The sequence below is a fragment of the Giraffa tippelskirchi genome, chromosome 11 (genome assembly GCF_054371585.1).
Source record: "Giraffa tippelskirchi isolate mGirTip1 chromosome 11, T2T-mGirTip1v1.2.pri, whole genome shotgun sequence".
NCBI classification, from domain to species: Eukaryota; Metazoa; Chordata; class Mammalia; order Artiodactyla; family Giraffidae; genus Giraffa; species Giraffa tippelskirchi.
Window position 1 is genome coordinate 42,373,907 of NC_137285.1, and position 15,715 is coordinate 42,389,621.

Genomic DNA, 15,715 nt, shown 5'->3' on the forward strand with positions numbered 1-15,715 from the left:
CCCATTCTTTGTTTCTTAATTATTTAGCTGAACTGTGTTATTGACTGACCCACCTAGATATAATTCCCTCTGCCTTAACTTGACCAAAATTTAGTTAGGTTTCTGTCTTCCTCAGAGACCCCTGAACCTGCCCTTGCCCCTGAAAACAAGCCTTGAAACAGAAAACCTCCTTTAGAGGCCCACCTGAGAATCATCTGGCTGCAGAGATAAGCTTCCCTGATTAAAAGTCATACCACCTGCTTATCCCACGCCTCCCACTTGGTTTTTCTAGCCTTGTTTACTCCTCCCTATAAAGGAGAAGCCAGTTCTTTCTGACTGTGGAGACTTCTGCAGGTCTGCTGGCCCTCTTATCATGGTAGATTTGAAAGAAAAATCACATCCTCCAGTTTTGTTTTGTTTGATATTTTTTCCGGTGTTGACACTTGGACTGAGTACTGACTGCCCTTGGGTTCTCACTGTCTTCTCACAGGTATCTGTGCCAGATTCTTGGACCCTTTGTGCCTGTTCCTGCTTCGGAGAATCCGGGTTCGTGGTGGTGAGTCACATTTCCAATTCAGTACTCTCAATGTCTTATTTGTAGAAAAGCATAAAGAGTTGTGTGCTTTGAGGCTTTCAAGTGAAGAGGCTTTTTCTGGGCCTCTTCTGAGGCCTGAAAGTTTTTCCTTTGTTCCTGTATTGAGAGTTGAGTAAGGGTGTTCTCTCAGCTCCTGGATTAAGGATTGCATTTGGGAATGAGGGGTTTGGCTCCTGAGATGGGGATCCTACAAGGTTTGAAAAAAGCTTCTCTCTAGCTCCTTCAAGATATTATGTCTGACTTAATTATCTAACACCATGGGTGAATTTGGCCTCTTGGAACCCTCCAACTACTTGCATCACCATTATGGCCCTAATTCAATTCAATATATTCAAAGACAGCAACATTTTATTAAAAGTCATTAGGAACTTCCTCCACCTCTTGATAACTTGGCATGTCTTCAGACCGACCCACCAAGACCTCTCTTAACAGTCATCTCTGCTCCTGCTTTCTCCTTTTCACTTTTCACACTTTGACCTTCCCTTGAAATCTTAATTCACTTCCTTCAACTCCCCTACCGCTTTCTCTACCCAGTCTATCCACACTTCCAGACTTTTTTCTGGGTCCCTTCAACTCATAAAAGGTACTCAAGTGTCACGCCACCTCCCCATCATAGAAGTTTTTGAAATGCCTGGGAACCCTAAAAGCACTCACCTGTGGCATAAAAAGCTAATTAAAAACGTGCTGAATTTTTTATCCTCTTAGAAGGACTTGGAAGTTTCCCAAGCTGTTGCTTGCTTTTCTCTTCACGGTCCTTCACCCAAAACTGAGTCCACAGCCTTGATAAGATTACACATCAAGGCAAAAGGAATCTTAAAGATATCCTCCAGTATTGGGGTGGACACTTTAGCCCTCGTATTGCCTAAGTCACCTTAACTTATTCCATCTGCTTAAAAACACAGTCGATAAAAATGAGTGGGTGGAGCAGAAAAGGAAGCTGGAGGCTTTATGTAAGACAGTGAGATTAGTATTTCTGTTTATGCTTGACCGATGGCTAAAACTAAAAACTTGAAATTATACTCAAAAAATTGAAACACTCTTTATATCTGGATGTTTATAAATGTGCATCTGTCTATTTAGGTACAAATGTATATTATACATGAATATTTTCTTACCATCAAATGGTATGACCAAACTATTTTATGTAATTTTTTTTCTTAAAGGAGGGCTATGCTTATTGGCTTAGTGATAAACACATAATGAGATCTTTCTGTGATTCCCAGAGAGTAAGAAACTAAACTTCAATCGTTTCAAAAGTATTTTGTAACAACTAACCAGAATGTATCAGCTATTTAATTTTTTGCCTCTTATTTTAATAGTGCATATGCAAGATATATATTCTGGATCTGTTAATGAACATGTTCATTTTTTACCAAATTAAGAGATTGTACTATAATGGCTATAAAAACTTGTAACCTCTGCTACAAAATACTGTGTGTGAAGGTTCATAATTATCCACCTGAATAGTTTTCTCTGTGAAATAGAAGTTACGGCAGTTGTAATCAATATATGTAAATAAGAACATATGGGGAGAAATAATGGCAGAAAGGGACTGCTTTAGTATGCAAGATGTAGAGAATGTGTGCCTGTTAAGGAAAACAGTAGTTTTGTCCTAAAGTAATATGACTGCTTGTTCCAAGATACACACACACACACACACACACACACACACACACACACACACACACACACACACACACACACACACACACACACACACACACACACACACACAAAGTTGTACAAAATTTGCAGAAAGGGAATTTTATTTCAGTTGGCTAGAGTTTTATTGGTTTCTTTATAAAAATAACTTCAGTTCCAATATTGTACTGATTCAAAACTGAAATTTGTTTTTCTATTAAAATGAAAATTTCTTGCATTACTGATATGCTCTTAATAAGAGTTTCAAAAAAGTTTTTACTTTGTGAGTAACCTGCCTAGAAGGCAGCAATTCTGTGTCTTATTGGAATCATTCATTGTGCTTTATGTTGACTTTACCATGGCCTGATTGTTAAAGAGAGCTGTGTCTTTTTACCTTAGAAAGAACTGAGGTTCTTTACATCATATACCTCCTATGTTTACTTTTAAAATCTGTATGGACTCTATGATTAATAGATAGCCATGTATTTTCTCACTAATCTATGATCCTCTTTAATTAAGTGTTCAGATCTCCTTACAACTTTTGAGATTTTTGCCTCCCCCGAACAAATCCTAAATGATACATTTTTGCACCTAAAACTGCATTTGAGATTTTCCAGAGGCCCCCTGGAAATTAATAAAAGAATTGTTCTTTCATCCTGTAGAAGAGATACTACAAACAATTAAGATATTTGACATGCTGTGAGTTGAATGAGAAGTGTTCTCAAATCAGAAGTGATGCTTAGCTTTCCCTGTGTTAGACAGTTGTACGATAAAATGGTACATTTCACAAAGTATATGATCTCTATATAGAGATTATCAATGCCTCAATATCTGTGTTTCTGTGTATCAGTCTTAGTGCTGTTTTTGCCTAATATTAGACAATAAAATTCATATTTTCAGTGTTTTTAATAACTCAGTTTTACTTCTTTAATTTGAATTCATGTTTTAGATGAATGTTTTAGATCAGTGGTTTTCAACTTGGGATTCACATTTTTTATCTCTGGAGTTTTGTTAACATACAGATGTTTAGGACCTTTTAATGACTTAATCTCTATTCTTAAAAGTGTTGACATTTTTATATAGTGTAGCCATACATATTTATGGTACATTAAATCTCAGAATTAATATAAATTTGAAGATTTTTCTCTGTAGAGAATATTTCATCCATAGTCATAAATTAGATATATTCTCAACTTATCTTTGAAAATAGGGTTCATTATGTTACGGATATTTTAACCCTCTTTTGGATTGCCTCTATTATGTTTTGCATGCCTCAAAAATGTCTTTGTCAGTTACATTATTTTTATAATTTAATTTCATCAGATACTCTACTCCTGAAAATTATCAGTGATAAGTGAACCATAGACATTTTTAGTTTGTCATTTACAGAAGGATTTTTGTTTTACTCTGGTAACTGAAAGTGCTTGCAAATCAGAAACAGGCCAGAATGTTACATGTTAAAGGATGACTGTCTCAGAGTCCTATGGAAAAGGACTATGCTGGGCACTCAGGGACTCCTGTGCTTAAGGTTCTGATGGCATTGCTTAAATAACTTCAAGATTGTATCATTGGATTGAGTCAAGATTTCTGAAACTCTAGCAGAGAGCAGATGGATTCATGAGATTGCTAACCTGCTACTGAATGGAATAAAAATTAATTACATAGGACTGAAGTAATGAAGATGATTTTTTTGTTTTAAGTATTGCTATTTAGTGTTCTATTTTCCGAGTACAAGAAACCATTTCTCTTTTCTCTTACATTATGTATACTCATGACAACTTTTAGACAATGCCTTTGGAAATGGAAAGCCAATATTCTTTATCCCTGTTCAACCATCCAGAATTCAGAAACTCTTATTTAATATTATTTTCATGCCAGTAGTTATTTGTGAGGGTTAAATGAGAATTTATATTCCTTATTAACTAGAGATAACTAAAAGCATTGGTTATATAGCCTGTGCTTTTACTGGAATGTCATTTACGAATGATACTCATTTAATCAGATATGAGCAGATCATTTTCGGGAAGTGATGTTTTTTGTTTGTTTGTTTCAGTGGAGCTAGTGCTTACATAGCCCTTTTGGGAAAACTGACTAGATACCTGGCTTACAGGGTTCCCAAGTGTTATAGGTAAAGTAAGAAAGATAACTTCCTGGAAAACCTAGGAATCTTAGGATATTTTGGAGACCTAGGGAAAGGAGGAATTCACCCAAACTTATCAATATTGTAGGTGAAGACTGACTGCACATTCTTAGCTTGGCTTCCTAACCTTGAGACTTTTAAAAGTTTGATTTGATATTTCTGATGAAAACTTCCAGCAAAGCAAACTTTAAAAGGCTTATACAGGTATACCTCATTTTACTGTGCTGTCGCTTTTTACATATTGAATGTGTGTGTTGATCCTGTGTTGAACAAGCCTGTCAGTGTCATTTTTCTAACTGCATCTTCTCACTTTGTGGCTGTGTCATATTTCAGTAATTATGATATTTCAAACTTTTTCATTATCACTATAATTGTTATGGTGATCAATGATCTTAGTTGTTAATATTGCAAAAATATTTCTGACTCTCCAAAGGTCTTCACAATGGTTGGCATTTTTAAGGAATAAAGTATTTTTTAATTAATCTATTTATTTTAATTGGAGGATAATTACCTTACAATATTGTGGTGTTTTTTTTCCATACATTGACATGAATCAGCCATGGGGGAATAAAGTATTTTTGATTAAGGTAGGCATATTGTGTTTTAGATGGAAGTCAATTGCACATTAGACTACAAAATGGTGTAACCATAACTTTAATATGAACTAGTAAACCAAAACACTCATGTGACTTGCCTTTTGGAATATTCACTTTATTGTGGTGGTCTAGAACGGAACTGCCAATATCTCTGAGGTATGCCTTTGTAGGAAATTACCATTCTTACTGGACCTATGTAAATGATCAAGTCAAATTTAGTGAGACTGGCCTTATTTTGTGATCAAGAGGAATCTTTATTTGAGATTATCTTTGATCTGAGGAAAGAATGGGTGTCTGCAGAGAGAAATTTCACTAAAAAACTACAGCATGTCTTACGGGGTTATATCCTGAGCCCTGTTTATTGTCTTGGGCTATTTTTGCTATTACTCATAAATTGCAGGTAACCTATAGATATGCAGACTTTTTTATTTTCTTGTAGAAATTCAAATGGCTATTTCTTTTACTTGAAAAAACCCATTTTGTTACCTACACGTAAATTTGTTTGGATTCTGTCGCCTTGTACCTTTGGCAGCTCTTGTCAAATTTGTACTTCTTCCAGTGCTTTCAATAGCTGCCTACTATTCTCTAAACAAATATTTCTAATATTCTGCCCTCCTTCCTGATTCATCATAGACAGCTAAAAATCTGACTGCCCATATCCTTAATGTTCCCTCCAGAGCATCACCTGAAAGCAAAGAGAAACTTCACATCTGTCCAGGCTTAATACCTTCCCATCTCACTTCTCACACCTTTATCTTCTTTGCCTTGTTTTCTCCTTATTAAAGAAGTCTCTCTGATTTACCAGGCTTCTGCAGATCTTATGGTTGAAGCATTCTCCTGTTATAGTAGTCTTTTTGAATTAAGTCCCTTCTTGTTTAAGTCTGAATTTATTTTTTATCTGATGCTCTTCCATGATATTTCTTTTACCTAGAATTGCCTTTTCTTTGACTCTCCCTTAGTTGAAATCCTCCTCATTCGTAAAATTGAAATCAAAAGACACATCATCCATGAAGCTTTCCCTGGTCTCCCTGTCAGAATTAATTGCAAGTTATTATATTGGAACTTGCATTTATCACTTGATTGCTCTCTCTGTATAAGAATTATTTACCAGATTTTGTGCCAAATTAATTCATAAAAACCAGGGAAACTGTATTAGTCACTTTATTTTTTTACAGTCCTTCAAAAAGGATAAACTCAAAATGTTTTGAGAATATTGATATAATCCTGGTTTATAAGCTTCTATGACCCCACACGTAGGGTGATGGTTTAGATACATTTGAGGCACAGTATAATTATTTATGATATTATATTTGAAAAAACATTTCTCTACCACAGAAGTATTTAGTGATTATACAGCAATCTTATTTCTCATACAGGTGCCCTTTCTCTTTACCTAAATGTATTCAAATTATTTTTATCTTTGAACACGTATACATTAGTTTTAAATTATGAATATAAGCTGAGTGCCGAAGAATTGATGCTTTTGAACTGTGGTGTAGGAGAAGACTCTTGAGAGTCCCTTGGACTGCTAGGAGATCCAACCATTCCATCCTAAATGAGATCAGTCCTGGGGGTTCATTGGAAGGACTGATGCTAAAGCTGAAATTCCAAAACTTTGGCCACCTGATGTGAAGAACTGACTCATCTGAAAAGACCCTGATGCTGGGAAAGATTGAAGGCAGGAAGAGAAGGGGACGACAGAGGATGAGATGGCTGGATGGTATCGCCGACTCAATGGACATGGTTTGGGTAGACTCTGGCAGTTGGTGATGGACAGGGAGGCCTGGCGTGCTGCGGTTCATGGGGTCGCAAGGAGTTAGACATGACTGAGCAACTGAACTGATGATGAATATAAGATTTTAATTATTTGATTTCTTGTCAAAAATTTTTGACATAGTCTAGTGAACATATCAAGACAGAGTAGGTGATTTTTAAGTATGAACCACTTTGTAAATGTTTCTTGGTCCTTCCATACTTATTTATATTTTGTGTCATGAAATGAGAATAAGGAAATAAGCAACTAGCTTAGAATAAGTTCTCGTCTATAATAATCATATAATTTCCTAAAATCTGTTGTGGAAAAACTGCTTATTCCCTCCCCTTGTGTTTCTTACACTTGCTGATCAGTTTGTTTCCTATTTGTGACTTCATCACCATGCCAAAGTGTGAGAATTGTTTCAGACTTCAGTTGGTTTTGGAGAAGGAAATGGCAACCCACTCCAGTATTCTTGCCTAGAGAATCTTATGGACAGAGGAGCCTGGCAAGCTATAGTCCATGAGGTCACAGGGGTCCAACTAAACTTAGTTGGTTTTGCTGTTAGAACTATCCTTAATATCTCAGTTACCAAGCAACAAAATCCCTCCCTTGTTCCTATATGCTTGGGTATCTATTTTCTAAAGGAATGCAGTAGTTGGCAGGGGTAGGATTAAAGGGAGAAGTTGCAAAATAAAGCAGTCATCAGTTACATCAAGTTTAGGCATAGTCCCACCTAGAAGGGAATGGCAACTCACTCCAATATTCTTGCCTGGAGAATCCCACGGACAGAGAAGTCTGGTGGAGTACAGTCCATGGGATTGAAAAGAGTCAGACATGATTAAATGACTAATACTTTCATTATCATAGTCCCAACACCAAGGATATCTGACGTGGATTTCAGGATATATTAGCTAGTGTTCAGACAACTAGCTATAATAAAGAGACCTGAAGCCATAGTAGCAAAAACAATGGAGAAGTTTATTCATCTTTCACATGAAAGAACAGAATAGTATATCCAGAGTTAGTTGGGAGACTTGGATCTCTGCATTCAGTAACTGTTTCATAGGCAACTATTTTGTACCATCTCCAGGCCACTGTATATAGAGGGAGGGTGGGAGAAAGGACAGATACCTTCCTCTGAAGCCATGTCCTAGAGATGACATCACTTCTCATCCTTTTGGTGAGAAAATACTTACATTTACAATAAGCAACAAAAGAGGCTGGCAGTTGTAGTCTCTTCAGTCTGCCTAGCTCTGTTATTAAATAAGAGAAGAACAAATATTAGTAGGAAATTATGTATATCTGTACCTAAAGCCAAAACAATCAGACAATAAGCCTGTAGGTTATTTAAATCAACATGGAGCAGTTATGCTTACAAATAATCTATGAATTTTCAGCACCCATTCAGCCTAGGATCCATAGGAAAAGAATGTGGGGGAGGGAAAGGTAAAATGTACAACAGAGAACACCTTGATCTTCTTTGGTGTGATGATCTGACTATTCAGGAGGGCCTGAGGGGATATTCAGGGCAGCCTAAATTATTTAACTTGGAAGTGGGAGAGTTAACACACGTGCACGCACACGCACACACACACACCTCATTAGACTTCTAGTTTTAAAGTTCCATTTCTGATGAGAGCTATGGGCTTCCAACAGCCTCTAGAGATTTCTCACTTTAAATTGAAACTAGATTATTTGGGGATTGCTTAATATATTAAGATAAAACTGTGATAAGCTTGAGTAAAGATATTTTGTTCAAGTTTGAAAAAAAATCCATCAGAAAGATGGAGAGAAAAATTGTAGGAAAAAAAGGGAGAAAAAATCATCTTCTAATTTTTGTTTAAAATGAGTATAATTTTCAAAGTCTTAAAAATTGTTCTGTTAATTAACATTGTGACTGTGAGGAATAATCTTTCCTTTGGTCTTACTGTCTGTCACTCTATTATAATGAACTTAATCATATCTTTAGAACTTGAATTTCAGTATGAAGTGTTAGAACTTTTTTTTCAAAATAATGGCTAAGCCCAACTTTTATTTATTTAATTAGAGCCAAAATTATACTCAATTATTCTTTTTATTTTACCTATTTTGGTAATGATCATGACTCACCACTTGTCTAACAGAATATTTCTTTTTATGATTATGTCAATAAAATGTCAAGATAATTCATTTGGTTGAAGATAAAATAAGCTTTCAGAAGTTACTGAAAGATTAGGAACAAAATGTTTAACTTTCTGCATATTTTGAAGTTCTCTGAAGTATGTATAAAGATATTCTTAGTTTTTTAGAACTTGAAATATTAGACAAATGAATCGGCAGGCTTCTGATACCTGAAAAATGGTAACTATGACATTCTTTTGGGTTTCTCTCATGTAATCCACTCTAGAAAAATTACAAAGCAATAGATGAGCATAGATTGAAGGATTAATACTAAAAAATGAGACTCCTGGGAGCTCAAAGGCTACCATTAAGTGGGATGTGGATAAGTGTCAGTGTGTGTGTGAGTGTGTATAAGTGTGTGTATTCGTGTATGTGTATATGTGGTGAAGGGAGAGAGAGGAAAAGGGGTCAGGGCAGCCGGAGGGCATAATGGCATGCGGGTGAACAGCATCATGGAAGAAATGAGAATTGCAGCAGGAGACTAGAATGGGAGAGAGTTTTAAAATTCTGATCTTAGAACCACATTATCTTGGGAATTCCAGTGATTGCTATCATCACAGAACTCTGCAGTTGTGTCCTAAGAAATAGGCCCAATGGTCTGAATCACTAGTGGAACAAGTGTTGGAAAACATATGGGACATTCATTGCTCCATGTCTGCCTTCTCCAAATCCCAAGGACTGGTGATATGGTACTTATATACAAAGTTTTCTGTTTGTTTGTTTTGTTTTTCTGAGTTCTTTTTCTAAGTGATTTTTCTTACATAAGAGATTGTTAATTACCTTCTAGAATCTATTCAGACTTTCTTCCCTGTAATAATAGAGCACCTGAGAAGTAGCAGGGCACAATTCTAACCAAACAGATACTGTGTTTCCTGGCTTCCTTGAAACTGGATATGGCCATGTGATACAGTTCTGGTGAACGGAATATAAGAGGAAATTGTCTTTACAACATATAGCTTCTGTTTTTGTAAAGAAATATGTCCTTTTTATGCCCCCCTTTCTTGCTGGCATAAAAATGACACCACATGTAGGAGTTAACTTGGACCTAGGATCACTTTTTTTCCTTAGACTTTGAGTGACGTTGTGGTTAAGAAGTATCTTTGCTAGCTCTAGATAACTCCCATTTGACTATTAAGTGAAAAAGAATCACACTTCTCTTCTGTAGAAGTTATTGTAACCTTGGTTCTCTTTGATTCAGAAGCTTAACCTAGACCTGGTAATTCAGGATATAAGGAGGAAATGAGTACAAAAAGAGAGGTTATAGGCAGAATCATAAGATGGGGCATTGATCAAAAGGTTTCAAAGGTCCCTGAGATTCTAGAACCTGGGGCTTACCCCTCTCTATCTCTTAGTTTACCAGGAAGGACTCAACTAGGAACTACTTCCTATATTGCAATTACCAAAAAGGTTAGGTGTTAACCACTAGGGGAATATGAACTCACAGGAAAAAATAATATCCAAGAAGTAAATCCACTATAAATAAATATAACACATGCTGAATTTTTGGAATAAGCAGGATAAGAATTTAATTATAATAAATTTTATAAAAGTTTGTTTATTGAAGGATATTCACAATTATAAAACAGAAAAAGTTAAAGTTATTATTTTGCTAATGGTAGATAAGATAAAATGCTGGTTAGAAACAGTTAAAAGAGGTGAACTGAAAAATCATTGAGAAAAACTTAAAGACAACAAGATAAATGCTAAGAAATTGGAGGAATATAAATAGAATTGCCATTATGTAGACATAGAATACCAAGAGGAGAGCAACTGTTTGAAGAAATAATGATAATAAACTTAATGAAATTAACTTGAACATCCTGTAGTAAATCAACTTACAGAATGCCAAACTGTCTAGTTGAAGGAAACTGTATAGAATAAGCATGTTATATAAAAATTTAAGTTTGTCAGACAAAGAGCAAATTCTAGAAACTTCCAGAGTAAGAGGATGTTTTCACATTTTCCAGAAAAAGAGAGAAAAAGATAAAAGTAACTATTTAAAAAGTTAGTACAATCTCAAACCAGATAGACAATACAAAAAACATTATAGATATGTTTCTCTTATGAATACAAATGAGAAACACCCATATAAAACAATACTTAATTGAACCCAACAGTGTAATAAAATTAATCCATCAAGTCATATGAGTTATCCATACCCCAAATCTTTGCTGATTCAATATTAAAATGTTGACATTATAGTTTACCATTCATATAGAAGAAATCACATATATCACACTTGTAAATAAAGCATTTGATCAAGATCAGTACTTTAAAATACAACGACATAAAGAAGGAAACTGTCCTAATACGGCAAAAGTTATTTACCAATGCCTATAAAGACACATTTCATTTAAGAACTACAAGAGACAGATTCTCGTTAGCATAGATGCTGTTTAACTCAGTACTGGATATCTTATGATATAGGAGGATGGAAGAGAGGAAGGGAGAAAGATGATAGAAATGTGGAGAGATAAAGGTACAAGATGGAAAAAGTAGAGTGCGAGGTTTGCCAGGGGTTAGATTGAAGTGTCATTATTTGCAAGTGATATAATCATCTACATAGAAAAACAAATGGCATCAAAAGCCACTGGAACTAAGAAGACAGTTGAATAGCTGTTTATACAGAAATCTGATATCTGGAGTCAGGATCAGCTAAGGGAGCATGATGAAGCCAGTCGTTTCTGAAACGAAAATATTTTATAGTGCAATACTAGAAAATAATTAATTTGAAATTAATTCACTTTCCCATCCATATGAGAAAGGAGCGTCCGGTAGAATGTTGGGTGTGATACCAGTGGCTTTTTTCCTCAAGTGGTTCAAGTGTGTGTTGGGAATTTTTCAGAGCTCTTTTGACCGGGTTTTATGGCCATCTGGAAGACGGCAATTTATAGAACATCCCATATAAAATTATTTTCTAAAGAGTAGTCTCTGAAACTGAAAAACGGTGACCCATATGATTATTGATACCACTGTTGAAAGCAAGACTTTGGTTAATCAGGACATGAGGAGCCCAAGACTCATGGCCTCGCTGATCCAAGACTGTGGAGGCTCGAAGAAAAAGACAACTTCTGGGTGTTTAAACTCAAGTTAACTCAGTGTCAGTAGACGGGAGATTTTTTCTTCCTTTTAGCCGCAGGACTTAAGTCCTTGAAAATCTGATTCATACTTTTACCATGTAGGTTCCTGAAATATAGCATATGTTGAATTCAAAGTCCCATCAGCTTTCCTGTATAAAAATAGACATTGTTTGTTACAGAGTGGGATTCCAAACTTCCAGTGAGTGGACCCACTTGGCATAATTGAAGAAAAGTTGTTCTAAGATGACTTTCTGTGCCTAATCAAACTAAGAACTGTGAAATTCATGTGCTACAATATATTTCAAGTAGTGACTCACTTAGAAAACTACTAAATTATATATAAAATAAAAGAAGTTTTTAAAATTGTACCTCTGTGCCTACTAATTCTACTCATTAAAGGCATTCGTACACATAGTATTAATGAGAACACATCTATAGGATAATATTTTATTCTAAAATCTATACTTTTAATTGCATAAGCTATAATTTGATTTAAGTTTCAAAATTTATTTCAGATGTTAAAATGACATATTAACACAGGGATGTGTGAGTAATAAAGTAAGCATCCAAAATGTCAAGTTAATATAAATGCTTCATTAATTAATTGAAAGAAATGGGAGAATAAGTTCTTAAATCAGAGATTTTTACTTGTTGTATACAGTTACAATAAAACAAATGGAAGTAATAAAGAGTATTTCATAAATAAACTATAATTCAACCAAATGTTTCCTAGTTTAGAGGCAAAAGCATTGGTTGGGAATTAGAACTGCAGAAATATATCTCAGAAACTGTTAAATTTTACACAAATGCACACACTCCATTTTTCAAGCATTAACTCTTTAACCCTTCAATCTCCTTTCCAGAAGTACACACCGAAGTGCCCGCTTCAAACATTTCCAACTGTGTCCTATCCATGCTGTAAATTCTTCAATAACTTTGTTATTCTTAAGATGACAACTAAAATCCTTTCTGGAGACAGCAAGGTCTTGCGTGACCTGAATTCTGCTTACCTGTTTGGACGCATCTCCCACTGATTTCCCTTTTCTAAGTGCTGCTCTGGTATTTCACTTCCTCCAGTACTGCAAGTCTCACCCTCCACTGGGACTGTACAATTCCCTGAAAAATTTCTTCCTCCTCAAGTTTGGTAGCCTATTCTTAGTTTTTATTTTCTCTGAAAAAAGCCTTCTCTGAACTTTCAACCTAATTTCTATTTCTTTATTGTTTGTTCTCATAGCATCATATTTTTGTAGCACTTATTTTTTATCTCTCTGATGTTTGATAACTGTCTCCAATGATACTGAGTTCTGTGACTGTAGAATCCTGTCTTTGTTGTTGTTATTGTTGAACATAAGCTCAGTGTCCATTGTTAAACCTGTTTACAGTTGGTACTCATTTAATGTTAGTTTTACTTAGAGAAATGAATTCTAGTATTTCCAGTTTATGTCTTTACAAATGCAAATCACCTTTTTAAAAAATTATAGTGTATGTGGGTGAGATTTGCTGATGTGGTGCCCCATGAAAATGTTATGCCCTGATATTATTCTCATGTTCTGCCTACCACTTCCATAGCTCTTAGAAAAGACTAAGCCCAACTATAGTTGTTACTCAGTTTTTTTTTTTTTAATTCACAAATGCAACTTAAAAATTAAAAACATCTCTCAATGCAGTTTAATGAGATTATCTTGTGGGACTAATATAAAACAAGAACCCACTGATGCGGTGACCATATGTAGAAGAGAAAGTAAATGAATTCATCCTTTTCAAAATGAAATAACAATGTAGTTGAGAAAAATGTTTATTGACTTCTTACTGTATTCTTCACATTGAGGGTACAGTGGTGAAGACAATTTGTGTCAGATACAAGATTTAGCTTACCCTCATAAGCTGAATTTTATGCGGGGTCTCATAGTAGAATTACAACTCATACTAAAATGTTCAGCAAATTGGTGAAGGAAAGACTCTTTAGATGGAATTAAATATGAATTGCAATTATAAATAGTATGGACAGTACCTTGTAAACAGTGGTTTATGAAATGCCTTTATGTTTGTGGAAATAATAAATGAAATTAAGAAATACAAAGATCAAAGCAAAAATAATCTGTGCCATGACTGCCTTGGAAATTAGGATGGCCAGAATGAGAACAAAGAATTTGGACGACAAGCAGAGAAATTGTAAGATAATTTATATCCACAGATATCTAAGGTATTAGTTAGATAATTTACAATACAAGCAGATGTGCTAGAAGGATTTGGGATGGGTATGGAAAGAGACTGTTCTATTTTCTGTAACTTGTCGTTGTGTGGTTCTGTTCATCAGGACCTAGCATTATAAGAAATGAATCCAGTATGAAATACATTGTGAAGAACATTAAAAACATCTCCAGAGTTAGGACCCTAAAGTAAATGACACAAATTAGAGGTTGCCCAAGCAGGCCCATGATGAGTAACCCTTTCTTTTAGTTTCTCTTGATGCCTGTAGAAAACGGGCATAAAGGGTAGGGCAGGATAGAGTGTAAAATTGGTGTATTTAAATAATGGATGGTTTTAGTGAGCTCAGTATATAAAATGTCAGAGTACTCTTAAAGAAAAAAAATATTTAGCTCATAAACACAAGAGGAATAGAGTGTTTAAATGTCCAAGATTTTGATTACAGAACAATCTGCAAATAAGTGGGTCTCAAGGAGATGATGAAGACAAAACTCTCAAGATTTTTATTACTTAATTGGGGTTTTTCATTAGCATGAATCAACAATCTCTAGAATGAAAGCCTGGGAAGGTGATAATTCAGGAAGATACAAGAGACATGGTATTTACAAATTTGGTTGGTATAAACCAATTTCGATTTGAGGTGGGAGAGGCAAATATTGATTGTGTTTGAGAGGGAAATCAACTGAACAGCTGCTGGAGATCGGTCAAGGTAAATGCTTACCATGGAGTTGGCCAGCTTGTTAATTACATATCAGTAGAAAATAGAAAAACTTAAGTGACTTTAATATTGTATAAGAATGTTCTAGAAAGGCTAGTTTGCAACCCTAAAGTTCCTTGGAGTCTTACTGTTGTTTCCTGAGCCCAACATGAGTCATGAATCTAAGTTATTCTAGGAGTAGCAGCCTACATAGATATGATACCAGAGGACGACTTTGTAAACTTGTAATTATCATAATTATATGCAAATGGATTCATTCATTTAAAAATAATGACTTAAATTCTAGGCACTGTAGTATAATAGTAAACGATGTCTCTGCTATCCTGGCAGAACAGAACAAGGAAAGTGACAAACACACAAACAAAAATACACAATGTCAGATAGCAGTATCTGCTGTAAAGAAAAGTGAGACAGGGCACCAGGAGCGGACTGGAGGTGGGGTGCATGGGGACTGGTGTTGCACGTATGGCTTTCAGGACACAACTTTCTGCTCAAGGATCTCTGGGGTAGAGACCTGAAAGATGTGACAGAATAAGACACATCAATGTCTGAGGGCACTGGATTTTCTCCAGAAGGAAAATAAAGGCAAAGAACCTGAGAAGGAAGCATGCTTCTTGTGGACCAGTATAATCAAGGATGCTCGTGTGGCTAGAGCACAGTGTAGAAGATGAAGTAAAGTAAAACGTAGCAGATGGTCAAATTAAGATCTCAGGGGCCATGCTAAAGGCCTTAAATTTTCTTAGTGTAATGGAAATATTTGAAAATTGAACATGATATGACATTAAAAATATTTTACATTTTAAATAAGCAGATTCTTTAAACAATATGATATTCTTCTTGAG

The 15,715-nt window shown here is 35.2% G+C and overlaps 1 long non-coding RNA gene across 2 annotated transcripts in view; it reads left to right on the top strand.

Annotated features, from left to right (window-relative positions):
* LOC145525401 (uncharacterized) overlaps positions 1 to 15,715 on the top strand; it is an 860,300-nt gene that overhangs the window by 459,437 nt on the left and 385,148 nt on the right. For both annotated transcript variants that reach the window (XR_014068187.1, XR_014068186.1), the window contains one exon: positions 470 to 535. This is a non-coding gene — a long non-coding RNA (uncharacterized LOC145525401). The remainder of the gene's footprint in view (positions 1 to 469; positions 536 to 15,715) is intronic.